Source organism: Falco peregrinus, chromosome 2, assembly GCF_023634155.1.
Source record: "Falco peregrinus isolate bFalPer1 chromosome 2, bFalPer1.pri, whole genome shotgun sequence".
Classification (NCBI taxonomy): Eukaryota; Metazoa; Chordata; class Aves; order Falconiformes; family Falconidae; genus Falco; species Falco peregrinus.
Genome location: NC_073722.1, coordinates 37,670,489 through 37,685,559, shown reverse-complemented (window position 1 = coordinate 37,685,559; position 15,071 = coordinate 37,670,489). Strand labels below are relative to the sequence as shown.

At 39.2% G+C, this 15,071-nt stretch overlaps 1 long non-coding RNA gene and 1 pseudogene across 1 annotated transcript; both read left to right on the top strand.

The window, feature by feature from the left end:
* The first annotated feature begins 1,004 nt into the window (after nucleotides 1-1,004).
* On the top strand, nucleotides 1,005-5,177 carry LOC101911817 (palladin-like; annotated as a pseudogene).
* Nucleotides 5,178-5,247: 70 nt separating this feature from the next.
* On the top strand, nucleotides 5,248-8,222 carry LOC114012739 (uncharacterized). The gene is made up of 2 exons (XR_003555409.2): nucleotides 5,248-7,387; nucleotides 7,782-8,222. It is a non-coding gene; the product is annotated as an uncharacterized LOC114012739 (long non-coding RNA).
* Nucleotides 8,223-15,071: the final 6,849 nt, after the last annotated feature.

The window sequence follows — 15,071 nt, the reverse complement described above, 5'->3', positions numbered from 1 at the left end:
GCCTACTGAATTATTTGTATTTTAGTGATTTAAAGACTAACTCTAAACAAAAATACTATCAGGTATAAATGAATTATTATTACAAGCAATTAATCTGTAGCAAGACTATTTTCTAGATCATATTTTTGCCACAACATGTGAATTAAATGAGAAGCAATTAATATGTACAGGATCATAATTAACTTGGTCTGGAGCCAAATGCTACCAGTGTATGTGTGTAAATAAGGAGCGATTATGTTATAAGTCAAAAAAGTGGCTTTTCGGTTCTTGTGATTTAGCAGAGAGAAAAAAAATAATTTGCTTCATGTTACTTTAAGACCACGATTTCGATCAAGGGACAGTGGTGATGAAAATGAACCAATTCAGGAACGATTCTTCCGGCTTCATTTTCTGCAGGCTCCTGGAGACCTGACTGTTCAAGAAGGAAAACTCTGCAGAATGGACTGCAAGGCAAGTACCCTGCAAAGGGCAGCAGCAACCTTTTGATAACATCAGCTGACTCAAACCCAAATTAGTTTCTTTTTAAAGTTATTTTACCTATTGGCAGTTTCAGCGACTGTCAGTAGGGTAATTAATCTTACTACTTATGAGTAAGTGGACAATTAAAGCTTGCCTCCCCTCCAATGACAGAGCTTCAGGCAAATCTTCCAGCTCACAGTGACCTGATTTTTAGAAGTCAGCTATGCTGGGGTGTGGGAGGAAGCAGCACCACTTACAAAGACAGTGTGCTTCTCCATTCAAAGTCCTTTTACTACTTGAGTTTCGGTTCCCCATTAAAGTTTCAAACAACATAATCTTGATTTATGACTTTGCCTAATAGAACGAATTAAGGTTTGGATTATTTCTGTTTGCTTTATGCTGATATATTTGGGAGAAGCTATTTGTTTTCAAGCAGTACCCACAGCAAATGGCACAGCTTTCAGAAGTACAAGACTTGTTTGCACAGACCAAGCATTAACTAGTGCAGGTGGTGCTGTCACTAGGTTAGACTTAAGCGGAGTGGAATGGAACTTAAGAGTTCAGTAATCAGTCAGCTAACATCTTTTTGTCTGCAAGTTTTCCACAAGAAGTTAATCTAGAAAGGAGTATCTTCTTATTCCACCTGAAGAGCAACCAAAAAAACACAGAAGGTGTCACCCTGCCTTTTGTTTTGCAGTGTATGATTATTTAGCTTCTAGCATACCTAAACACTGATCTTTTTTTTTTCAGTCACACCCCTAAGACACCTTGGAATTCAGGGAGTCGGCCAGAAAGTAAGCAATGAACACAATGTGTAATTCAGGGCAGAATTAGATCTTTAAATCTTGTGGTACACCTGCAGTAGCAAACAGACCCAAACTTCTCTGAAGTAACGAGTCAGGACTCCTCCAGTGCTTCATACGGCTAAGACCATTTCCCGTTATTCTGTGTTTACACTACAGGTTAGTGGATCACCAACTCTGGATTGAAACTGACAACTTAATGGAAGACCGATTTGCCCTGATAGCTCTCATAAGATGTTGGTGCGTGAGAATGGTGTGCACTCCTTGATCATAGAACCAGTCACAGCCAGAGATGCTGGAATTTATACATGCATTGCCAGCAGTCGAGCTGGTGAAAATACATCCAGCCTGGCGCTCATTGTTGCAGGTAACATCTTCACGCCAAGCTTCCACACTGAGCACTGTAAGGATAATGTGAAAAAGAAAATCTAAGTGCCATCAAATGACACGGGTGAAGGGCAGGAGGGGAAAGAAAAGGAAGCCTGGCAGTAGCAGAACTACAGTGTCCTTGGAGGCGATACACTGATGTTCTGCTGTGGTGTAAGCTGGCTGGCGTGTAACCTCTGTGCACGCAGTTAAGGGAGGAGGGCTGTTGTCCTGGGGCACAGCTGAGGCCGCAAGCCAGGCTATTTACTTGAATGTTTTTTTTTTTAACAGCGACTCGTGCAGACCCACACCTACCCGTGGGCAGGCTAGTAGGGTACGGTTTGTGTGTTTCACAGCGTATTAGGCTAATGCCATTGCAGCCTCCTGGTAGAGCAGTTCCTTGTGTAATGAAAAGCCCATCCCTTTATGGAATATGAAGGAGCACTGTTTAACAAGCAGCGTGGAGCCAGTTTATCTAGTCTTTGTGCTTCGCATTTCAGCTCTCTGGGGGAAGGGGGGAGGGGAAACCTCAGCTCTGTGCTCACTTTTCCCCATTAAAATACTGATGTGACTGTTCTCTTCAGATGAACCAGGGTTGGACTTCGTGGTTACTGGAGACACCACTTCAGTTTCCTGCCACTTAAGATTTTTAACTACTGATTTTTAGCACGTTGCTGAAAGAAAGGCTACGTTTTCCTAGACTGGTGTCAACGTGACTGCAATCTTTATTTTCACAGCTAAGGAAGTACACAAAGCACCTGTGTTTATCGATTAGCTACAAAACACAGGTGTGACTGAGGGATTCCCAGTGCGACTGGAGTGCTGAACCTCGGGAGAGCCATCTCCTCAGATATTTTGGAAGAAAGAGAATGAGTCACTTGCATACAACGCTGACCAAGTGAGGTTAGACTGACTTGGAATAATCTCCCTATGTATAACTTCAATGACTATTTATCCTGTACCACAAATGAAAACCTAGAAGGTCATGAGAATGCTTTGTGTGAACAGCATCTCATAAACTGTAATGAGTTATTGTAATAATTTATTCAAACTTGCAGCCAGTCTGGTGGTTGAGCCAGAATTAAAATGCTAGTTCTGTTTTCCATCCTTGGACTTAAACCAACTATCTTTGCACTTAGAGAGCAAGTGGAGAAGTATTTTTTCTCTTCCAGAACGAAGACTTAAAGATATTTACTGTTGAAAACTTGGGCTGCTAAGTAAAGCTATCTGCTTCTCAGCAGAAAACTTGCTTCATAACTCTGCTGTGTAGTTAAGCAACTAAGATTCAATATTTTATATTCTAAGATCTACAAACATGTCTTCAATATTTGAAGGAATGTTTAAAAGCAAACTGATGATATATTGCAAGAAAAGGAACTTGTTACTGATACGATACTGTAATAAATTATTGCTGTCTTTCTGAGTAACTAAGAGTAGTTCAGTACCTCATTCCTCAAGTTTTTTATCCTTTCCCCAAAAAGTCTGTGTAAATTCTAGCCTCCCTACTACTTAAATCAGATTTCCAGATGTCTTAATCTGTAACTGTGAAAGAGAAGTTACTTTATGCATTTTTGCTGCTTACTTTTCAGTACAGGGTATTAAACTGTTGATTGTCAAGCATACTCAAGGTTTTCTATTCCGCTTGCTAATTTCAGAGGAAGTTCCATAGTAATTGAAAATCAATTTTTTTTAATTATATTTTTGTCATCTAGTCAAAAAGACTATAATCAATCTGTAACTAGGACTGGGTCGGTTTATAATGACATTTTAAACCAGTCTACACTGTTTTGCAGTTTAAATAGTAATTTTCTACTTTTCTTTTGTTTAGCATGCACCAGGATAACTATGGCTACATCTGCCTGTTTATTCAAGGGAGTGCCAAGGAGGATGCTGGCTGGTACACTGTTTCAGCTAAGAATGAGGCTGGGATTGTGTCTTGCACTGCCAGGTTGGATGTTTATAGTAAGTGACTTCCCTTTTCATCATCACACTGATACCCCTAAAGGCAACAGTTCTGTTTGTTCGCAGAATGGTTTACCATTGGTGTCTCTCTTTTGTTTATAGTTTCTCCCCAATAGTAAAGGTCCACATCAAGACAACAAATGCTCTGTCAAAGTACATGTCACCAACTTTCAGATACCTAAAGCAAAACAAACATGAATGCTTTCTGTTTTTGCTTAGTATATTAAATATAGCTAGTTAACATCAGGTAACGGCATGATGACATTATTTTTGTGGATCGTTATTACTGTTGCTGTGCTAGCACTTCCCTAACCTTTTGTATTCATTTGTACGTTGGTCTGTAATACAGCTGTGACAGCTACCAGAAGTGTAGTAGAAGTTTTTATGGCTTTCTGCTTAATTATTTTCAGTTTGTTCCAAAGCAGCTCCTTAAATAGTGAATGTTTTCTTAAACCAAAATCTCTTGCCGGTCTTCTCATAACAAATTAAGGGGGGTAAGGAGGGGGGTAAGGGGAGAGATGGGAATGATAAAGGATGGTTTCTGGAGGGGTGGGAGTAGTGCGACTTGTGAGTTAGACTTGTACGCTGAGTAACGCTGAGCCAAAGGGTGGCGATGGCAATCAGACTATTTCCTTTCATATACAACAAATTACAGTCACAGGCCCGTTCAAGGGTTATGTGAGTGCATGAAAACAACCCGCTTGCTGTTGCCCTTCTCAGTGACACATGGAAAGGTAGAAAGCAATGCCAAAAAGGCAAAGTAATGAACACAGACACTGTTGTTTTTCCTTACACATTTGAAGGTGAAACTAGATGCTGAGGAGAAAAACGCAAAACACTGAGAAATGAAACAAACTTAGCATTGATATAATGGTTTTCCACTGCTCAGAAATTACTATTGCCTTTACAAAGGGTTGATTGTGCGTCTGGCCATGCTTTGTTGCCTTGCTCAAGATGGCTAACATTGTTTTCTTCCTTTTTAATCTGTAGCTCAGTGACAACAACCACCTCAGACAACCAAGCCAAAGAAGGTGGGGCCTTCAGCCAGCTGATACGCTGCACTTTGTGACCAAGGACTAGACATCAAAGCAGCTTTCCAGCCTGAAGCAAATCCAGTCTGCCTGACAATGCAGTCTGGCTTGGTAGCGAGTGATGATCTGTAGATTCAACTGCTGCTTCCATCGTTTTCTTTCAAAGCAGAAACACTGAAAGCCATTGCCTTGACCAATGATACTCCAATGTCACTTTATGCAAAGGCAGACACCTTCAAGTACAAAAGATAAACAACAAACACAATAACCATATATTCCTTATTCATTATACCACATTAAAAGAATAGGTAGATTATTAACAGAAATGTACACACTGCACAACAAATCACATTCACCAGTTCCTTATACCTAAGTTGCTTCAGCCCTTACGAACAGCCCTCTTCATAAAGGCCAAGATACATCAGAGAGACAGATTTTTCGGGAGAGAGCACTGTTTATCACTACATGCCTTCATAAGCAGTAGGTAGATGCTACACAACCTTAATGGTGCAAGATGTTTTACTTGAGGCCGTTAGATCGCAAAGAAAATTAGAATGCGTTGCCACTTCAGAAGTATAGATAACAATACATTCTGATAGCTGCAGTGAACAAGTGCAGTACCGTTAGATCGCAAAGAAAATTAGAATGTATTGTTATCTATACTTCTGAAGTGGCAACGCATTCTGATAGCTGCAGTGAACAAGTGCAGTACTGTAAGAATAAAACAGGAAGGGATAAGGAAGAGAAACGTAAGCAAATGCTGTATCTCTGCAAAATGCCTTCTATTCTACAATGAAAAATATCTTGCTTTATATGCTGTTAGTATGGACAACTCTATACAGCAACATCAACACGGTAATTTTAAATTCATTTGTATTTTTCCTTTTTGCCATCGACGAGGAGGCTTGCTTACAAACATACAGCAAAGACGGTTTAAGCTTAAGTAATTTAACCTTTTCAGCATAATGAAGAAAAAAAGAGCTGACATGTAATAACAGTCTATTCCAGACTATAAATATTGGTAACTAGACAGGAAAAAAATGCCGACAGTATGAACCACTGCAGTAGGTTACAGTGGGAAGGGTACAGGGCAAGAGGTTGAAATGCTCTATGGATTTCCTGAAGACAGCCTGTAACCTCCTAATGCTCCCATTCAAGAATCTTGAATTCTAAGGTGAGCTGAAAACTAGGAGGTGTACATATGGAACGTCTGACTGCTTAAAGCTTGTGTAGTGTTTATGAGGATTTTAGGAAACATATAGTAATTGAAAAATAGGTTGAGACTGCATTATAAATTTAAATTAGAAGTATACACCACAGGTGATAAGCTTGCAGATCTGAGGAGGTAGAAAAAGAAGATTGACACAAACATCATCAAATTTGTGCCTTTTTTTTTCTTTTTTTCCTTAACATAGCACATGTCTCTGGTAGGTTTTGGGTTTTTTTTTTTTCTTCTCCTGACTGTAGGCAATGACAGTTCTTTTAAGGGGTAGAGTCCGTGCGGCCGTAGATGAAAAGCCTGAAGGCTACTTTCAGAACGCAAGGCAAATCCACATCAAACTAGACCCCCACCTAAGTCAGACCTGGCTAGGTAGTTTTAAATTAGAACCAAATGGATTTCAGATGAAGGGGAGGGAGGGATGGAAGAATTACTAGGCATGACAAGAAAAAAGAGCATTTGATGGTACCAGCTACAACACTTTGTTATGAAAAGAAAACACTGTATTCCTTATATGAAGCATGTATATGGTATCTTTCATTATTTATAATGAAAGTGTGGCAATCTTTTATCTTGGTTCAGTTATTCAGAAGTCCTGTACTTAGGTTGATTTTTTTATTTTGTAATTGTGTACACCATACATTGCATTACTGCTATACATGTATTGCTTTGTAAGTACACAAAGTTTGTTTTGTTTTTTTAGTGACTAATAAACGTAAGGTAGTACTATTCTGGTGCAGGATGTGACCAGGTATGCAGATCGTTAATCTAGATTAATGTCATAGTCTGTCATCTGGGAATAATCTGATTCTATCCTAAAAGTAGGTCATATCATTTGCCAAATTTTTCTTGACTGTGACATGCTAATTTACTTTTTTGTTTAGCTTCACTAACATTATTTTGCCACCTTTTAATTGTATTTATAAAAAAATGTATTATCATTACTTGGGATTGTTGTGCTGACATAATGGGGGTTTAACATCAATAAATATTACACAAATAGAAAGTTTTCCTTCTGGTAAAGACTTGACTGTTTCTGTACAAGCATGCAAGTGTAAGATGTAGAAATTTTAAGTATTATGAATACAGATGAAATGAGGGCTATATGCAGTATCTAGAAATGACTACAATTTATCAGAATATTCTGCTTCTGACCCAGAATCTCATTCAAACAAAACAGAGGAACATGGCCCGTAAGTTCTGAGAAACTTCTGCCAAATAAAAGTACTTGAAGATGCTTTTTAAAAAAAGGTTAGAAAATATGCAGGTCTATTTTCCATGTCTAGTAATTGCAATATGACATCACAACCGACTAAGTAAAAGGCATGGTTGAAGTGTTGTTAAATTCATTTAAGAACAGTCTTCTAACAAGGCAGTATCAAAATTTGAAATGTTAAACTTTACTTTTAAAAATCCTGCATGTTACCTAGCTTCTCCTTTCCTTTCAGTGCAAAGACATGAGGAAAGATGCAAGATAAATTTTTTTTTCCTTTTAGGTTTACTTTTCAAGTGTTGATTACTACAAAGAGAATTATCTCAGCAATTAAGTGAGTACTGACATTAATGGTGATACTGCAACTGAATCAATGGAGTTCTGTCTGTGTACAGTAAATTTGTCTTTGGCTTAGAGACTAAAAAACTGACTGCTCTTGTGAGCTGGCTTAAGATGAGGTCATCATCACTTTTGCCTCTGTATATAAGTACAGACACACACTAAGTAGTAAATCATCTCTAACCAGCAACGTTGTTTTTATGAAAACATTCAGCTGTGCTGTGGGTTTACAAATTCAGAGACAGAAGCGTGGCACAAGAAAATGACATACTTTCAAGCCAAAAAATCTGACGTTCTTGGAAGCGTCAAAGTAATTTTCAGAAGTTTAATCTCCCTCCAAAGACAGACAGTATGACCTGAAAGTGTACTTTACTTTTATCATTTTGTAGGACTAAAACAAGAAGTCCTGACTTTTTGCAAGACTTCAGGTTTGGCTATGGGAAGACTTCAAATTCTTTAGGAAGCTGATCAGCCCAAGCGTATTCAAAGCGATCAAAGACTCAATGCAGCTACATTCAGGATGATGACACAAACCTCTGTCAAGTGTGTCGATAGTGAGGTGCAAAATTCCACACCCATGAAGGTTTGTTCAGCTGGTGGTGTACCTTAACACACAATGCCTTTATCCTGCAACTTCACAACAGCAACAATTACTTAACACACCCCTTCCCTTCCCGCCCCCCCCCCCCCATCACCACCAACTGGGGATCAAAACTAGAGTCCAGTTTGAAGCCCTGGCTTATAAAATCATAGTTTCTTTCTGTATTGCCACTTTCAAAGGCCCTTTTAATTCCCTTAGGTTGTATGGTAATAAATGCCTTGATTCCCCACATATGGATGACACTACTTCCTTATCTCTGCAAGCAGCCCAAACGGATTTAATAGGTAGAGTACTTCATGAGATCATATTATCCATCGTGTCATGATGCTGTGGGTATCGGCTGTACAGCCCGGCTGCCAAACCCACACTGTGTCGTACAGATCAATTAATGCATGGACTGGAAATGCCTGCTCAGATTATGTGCGCTGACAACAGACCCTTCACTGCCTCACAATTCAGATGTACATCCACAGGGCAGAACTGGCTGACATTTAGCTCATTCTCCTGAGCTGGTGGAAAGAAAAAGCCCTCCCCCTGCAGAGTTTTCCCCTTTGAACAGAACCATGAGCACGTAAGACACATCAGGCAGATTAAAACACAGACCCTGCCCCAAGAAATTTACGATCTACTCCAGACAGCACACAGTATTCTTTACCACGTGTTAAAGCTTGCAACTCAAAATCAGAATTAAGCCACAATCTCTTCACAGAAGTAATTAATACATAGATTAATCTCATACGGCACTGAATCTCTAATAAAAATGTTGGTATTTGCAACATAACGCTTAACTCATGCTTAGAGCAAAAAAGCCAGGCTACCAGCAACAGTACCTGTACAGCAATGACTTCAGCAGCTATAGAGAGGAGAAGTGATGAATGAACTTCAGTCTAACACCAGCAGGAAAGAGAATTTTTTTGCTTTAGGAAGCAACTGCAGTACAACAGGTAAACCCTGGGGAAGGGCCAAGTCTTGCAGCTGCTGTCACTTCCTAGTTCTGAAGTAGCTTAAGTGGTTCAGCAACAGCTGCAGAACAAGAAAGGAGAGAAAAATAATACCACATGGCCACTACTCAAAACGATTACATCATTTACAGCAGGAGCTCTACAAATCTCATTACATTTAATGGATTAGGATGTTTTATTTTGCCTCAAACTGTTCTGTTCAACACACAATGCAACACCTTGTCAGGCTTTTTCTGGCCGACTCGGCCCAGACATCACGGAGTATTTCTACAAAGATGTAAGGGTACAAAAAGACATTGCCAAGGACAGGACCTTTCCAAGCTACTGCAAAAGGTGTTGAAAATACCTTGTAAGGTAAGATTTCCCACACAACAGGCAACACACCTCTATTCCACTGCAGATTAAGAACTAGTGGATTTTGAAGATGGCTCCTACTTGCAACGTTTGTCTCAGCAACTGCAGGAAAGGGCATGTCTAAAAGAAAACCCGTTTACCACACTATTCTGTAGTATAACGCACAATTCTGTCGTACTAACTCACTTCTTCCTACAATACTTCAGAATCAGATTCACTGAATATTTTCATAATATACTGCTAATCTACAATGTTTCACTTGTCTTAAATTCTGTATTAACTTCAGCTGTACAATCTTTGATCATTTACTAATTCATGTTTAATAATGTGTAATAAATGAAAACCTAAAATCAAATGTAATTCTTCTATCAGCACAATTGCTGGTAAATTCAAAGACCTTGAACTGTATGTGAATGATGTCATTTCGGGTAAGGTACAGCAGCAGCTTTCAACAGTTTCAGTTTGTAAAGTTCCAGATCCACTTTCCACTATGAGAAAAAGTATAATAACATAATGTAGATTTTCAAAATCTAAAATAGGCTGTTAGTTGTTTCCTCAGTGTCCTGTATACAAAAAGCGTAACATGGTTAAAAATCTTAACAGAAAGAATGAAGTAATTTAAAATTATTTTTAAGCTTTTTCTGAGCAGCAAATCCATTACACAACCAATGCCATAAAAGCAGAACAAAATTTTCATTTGTGATTATTAGTGTTTTCTTGCAACATGTAATAACGGTTATAAGAAAAGGCACTGCTACTGCTGTCATTCTAAAAAAATTAATTTCAGACCAGCCTATACATCCTAAGAATGGGGTGTCACAAGTGTTTCCAATCACTGACTCCAAGGACTAAGATGTCAGTAACCAAGACTAAGGTGAAGCAAAAGGATCACAGCACCTTACGTGGGGAAAATGCTGATGATCAGTGCATCTCCACTGCCCTCATATCAGAGTTCAGAGTTGTCTTGGCTGCTTTTGGCAGACGTCAAGTCAAAATTCAGAACTGATCTCCCAGTAAGTGTGGCTGAGCTCAGTTGTGGAAATCAAAGGTGATATTGCAAAGCATTAATTAGCAGTTATTACAGCAGAACGATAGTTCCTAATTACAAAGAATAATACAGCAAGGGGAGCTCAAATCGGTTGTCCTTTTTAGAGGCAAAGCTAAGTTTATTACTTTGGCAATGCAAGTGCCTGTTAATGGGCAGCTTCAGCTGCATACATTAGAATAGATAATTTCTTACCAACAAAATTCACGTCACATATTATAGTCTAGTATACTTGGTTCTCCCCCAAATGGAAAGGCACTACCGTAATTAATCAATGAGAGATACATGCTCGTGACAAGCATTACGGGAAGCCAGATAATACAGCATTAGGAAGAAAGGTGCCACAGTGCTAACAGAAACAAAGATTTTACAGAAAACTTAGTAAACGGCTTTGCAAAACCATGTAAGTAAATCAACCTCACTAATCTAATCTTTACAGATCAACTGAATATGGCTTCACTGTGTAGCAGAAAGCTTAGCATGACTTGACTCCGGTGTCCAGGAATTTCTGGTAAACTACAAATCTACAAGTGCTCTCTGCTCCATATGCCTTTCAACAGAAGAGCTACAAGAACCTGCAGAGCATGGGTGCAGTTCCAGTCTACTGCTGGCAGAGCCATCTCACCATCAAAAATCATATATGCACACTAAACGGCATCTGTACAAAACACACACAATGTCTATATGGCTTCTTTTCTCTAGGGTTGCAGTAAGTTTTCAGCAGAAATGTACCAACTGCCTGAAAAAATAGCATCAAAAGTCAGACCGACAGCAGCAGAATTAAAACACTGTAACTTAAGAGATTTTGACAGGTCTTCAACATACAGGCAGAGATCTGTTTATAACACAGCCTTCAACATGTAAGTGTTGTGCGCTCTTAGTCCATTTAGCATCAGAAGTACAGTGCTGGAAGCCCTGCAAATTAGAACTCACAAAACATCAAACTGCTTCACTAACACATACTTCAGCAATACCGTATCATCAGTGTGCAGTTGTTTCTAAAAACCCTTCAAAATAATGCAGTAATTTCAAACTCATCAATATATGACACATGCAAAGCCACCTCCGCAGTGTCAGCCAGCAGGCTGGGAAATACTGACACCCACACAAGCTCTGTCTGCTCAGACGGTTGTGAACTCAGTGACATCTGCCCCCCTCTCCATTGACATTATCCTAACACGTGTATAATGACACCAGGTAAGATTTGGTGGCTTTTACTCGTATGTTGTCTCAGCACATTTGACATCATTGTACCCAAAACGGCAATTTTTAACCAAATCTCCAAGTAGCCAAAGCAATTTTAGTTTTAACACCTGTGACAGGAAGATTCATTTTCATTTCAGACTATGAGATTATAATGGTGAAGTACACGAAGGAATAAAAGGAGAAAAAAACCCCAGTAGAGCTGGATTTGATGTATTTAAAAAAGAGTGAAAAAAACATGACTGTGGGTTTCAGTCTTGTATTATATGAAATGAACACAAATACCCAGATCTTAACAGATACCAGCTGTTAATAAGAAAAATAGAAGCATTTATAAATAGAGCAGTTGTTGTGGTCATAGTCATGCTGATCTAAAGACGTCTGGCAAAGTACAGGTAACATTTGTTACTAACTCAATAGACATACCTAAAACAAAAAGGAGCCTTCAGCACATGCTCTGAAACTGAACATGTATGGGTAAGAATAAAATGTGATCTGGGGCTTCAGCAGAGTTCTTACTTCTTCAGGCAATAAGCAGAGTCAATGCTCTTTAAAGACTTTCTCTACCACTGCATTTGCCCTGTCTTTTCAAACACTGGTTGATTACCCTAATTAAGTGGGTGTACCTGGTCCTGAGAAGTTCTGTTTTCATTAGCTTTACGTAAATGAACTACGCTATGCTTCAAAAACAAAACAAAACAAAACAAAAAAGTCACATAATTGCAACAGCCAAAAGAGATTTTGAACGCTGGGACTGAAATATCTACTTTCTACCCAAATTTCACTGAACTCAAATGTCGAATACCTTTCAGTCTTTAAAAATCATGCCTTAGGTCCCCAAATAGCTCAGGATACATGAATTTGCATTGTACAAAACCGGTACCAGCCATGCCAGCTATCAACTTTGTATCTACACAGGCAGCTGCACTTCCCTAAACCTATATAAATACACTAACAAAATCATTACCAATTTAATAATGCCGTAGGACAGGCTGCCCCCAGGAGGCTGGAATGAAATCTGGCTATGGGATGTAGCACTAACTTGCTCCGCACAAACTAACTCCGCAAGCTTTATATACTTCTGTTACTGCAACAGAAAGTCTGCAAAAACTGTTCCTTGTGATAGCTCCTACTGACAGCTGTTGGGTTTTTTTTTCAATAAAAACAAACCCAACACCACCTCACCAGCATCTTCCGTGTCCTGCTAGAAACTTCTACTGAGGGTAATCATAGAAAGGTTTGGGTTGGAAGGGACCTTGAAGATCATCTGGTTCCAACCCCCCTGCCATGGGCAGGGACACCTTCCACTGAGCAGCTTGCTCAAAATTCCCACCCAGCCCATCAATCGCAATACATGCCTCGGAAACAGGAAGAGACTAACACAGATCACTACAGCAAGTTCTAAGTTCCAAACACATTTCTTAGGAGAAGAAGTAAGGGTCCAATGACCTGCCTAGGAGAAAAGATTAACATGACAAGAATAGTGCATCATCTTCCCGAACAGTACGAAAACATAGAGATGCAAAATAATTAACTTTCTAGACCTACAACGTGCTCCAACTAAAGCCCAGAACATGCAAATCACACTACCTATAAAGTTTAAACTAAATCAAATGTAAAGTCAACAGAAGAACGGTTTTAGGTTTCCTAACTTGGCAGTGACAAGGTAGGGCACATAAATGAGTAAATACTGCAATACACAATCTCCTTTTAGCGAGCATATCCTTCCTGAAGCAGGAACCCAGCTGAGTTAAAATACCAAAGAAATAATTATGGCTAAGAAAAGGGGCTGCTGCACAAAAGGACTGCATGCGGAGTTAAATGACAGCTGCAAAAGCAGCCACCCTCAAAACCTTGATCAATGCCTTGATAGTCTCTCTAGAAATCTGGGAGGTGGTGAAAGGCCAGGTAGGTACGAGTGACATGGGGTGGGATGAGAGGAAGATCTGGAATAAAATATAGAGTAAGTTAAGGACCAGAATTGGATAACAGCCATCTTTAAAATGCTCCCAAAGCTAGATGAGGCAAAGTTTCAATGCATGCCTGAAAACACAGCTGCAGGAAGAGGAGCACAGATTCTTCAGGAACTGCATGGAGTTCAAGAAACATGGCAGAGCCATCTCACCATCAAAAATCATATATGCACACTAAACAGCATCTGTACAAAAACACACGCAATGTCTATATGGCTTCTTTTCTCTAGGGCTGCAGTAAGTTTTCAGCAGAAATGTACCAACTGCTTGAAAAAATAGCATCAAAAGTCAGACCGACAGCAGCAGTGGGAATTTGTAAAATACTTCATTCTAAACAAAAACAAAACAAAAAAGTAGGGAGATGTGGTACTTAAAATATTATAGGAGAGTTTTAAGCAATGCAGCAGGTGGAGAAACATCAGACGAGTTAAGAGCACATGTTGTAACTTCCACTAGGAACAGAATTACAGAAACTTTGTATTTCTAGTAAGAGAGTGGACCAAAATTTTCAAAATTCAATTGAGAAACCATGGTAAGTCAGTTAATCACACAGTCCTACTCAAGAACACCCACAAGCAAAAAAACCCAAACCATTTCTGTATCATTTGGCATAAAAACTAGCAGCACAAGAGGTACAACTCAAATGTCTGTTTTTACTCAAGGACAGTGACATAACAGGCGTACCGGAAGACAAATAAGCAAGATACTGGTACAAAATATATAGGAAAGTCATAAAACTAAATACCAATATATAAACTCGACAAATCACATATGGAATTTCCAGGCCTAATAAGGTAAACTCTGTTGGTTAGGCAATATTATCACCCACACAACTAAGACGATGGCAGTAGCTATGACATCCAAGGACTATAAGGCCAGCAATGTCACTGTAATGAAAGGCAGCACTTATCAGCAGGTTGGATGAATGTCACACTGAAGATGCCAGGATCACTGTTTTCACACATGTTTTTTTAATGCAGCTGATCAGGGCCACCTAACTCTGGCTGCAATCCCCAGGAGCACTCAAGACCTGAGTCAAAATGCTATTTTCAAAGACTAGCTTTGTGATGGTAACTTTTATTTCTGCAAAATATTTTGACTCAGTCCACTACTGTAGAATTCCATAAAAAAGAAGCAATATAAAATAAGGAAATATGCTAATGAAACCAAAAAGACAAGTCAAAAAAATTAAGGTGCAAGCTCGACGACAACACTAAGATTGTATGCACTGAACTTCAGTATGAGAACTTTAAATATACACGTCTAAACTTTTTTTGTGTGGAGGGGGAAGCGGGCACGGATTAAAAGCTACTAGAATTTAAAAGTCAACCTTTTTGAAACCAGCAGTCTTGCTTTAGCAGTCAAAAGGAATCTGTCACTGAGTGTAAAATTTACAGACAGATCAGTGTAGAGGAACAATGTGTGAAAGTGCATACAGACTGAACACCACCTTGGGAACACAAACCGCACCTGCATAAGGAAAGCAGATGATCAAAATAAAAAGTAAAGTGCTCAGGGAAGGGAAGGCCACAGAAAAAAAA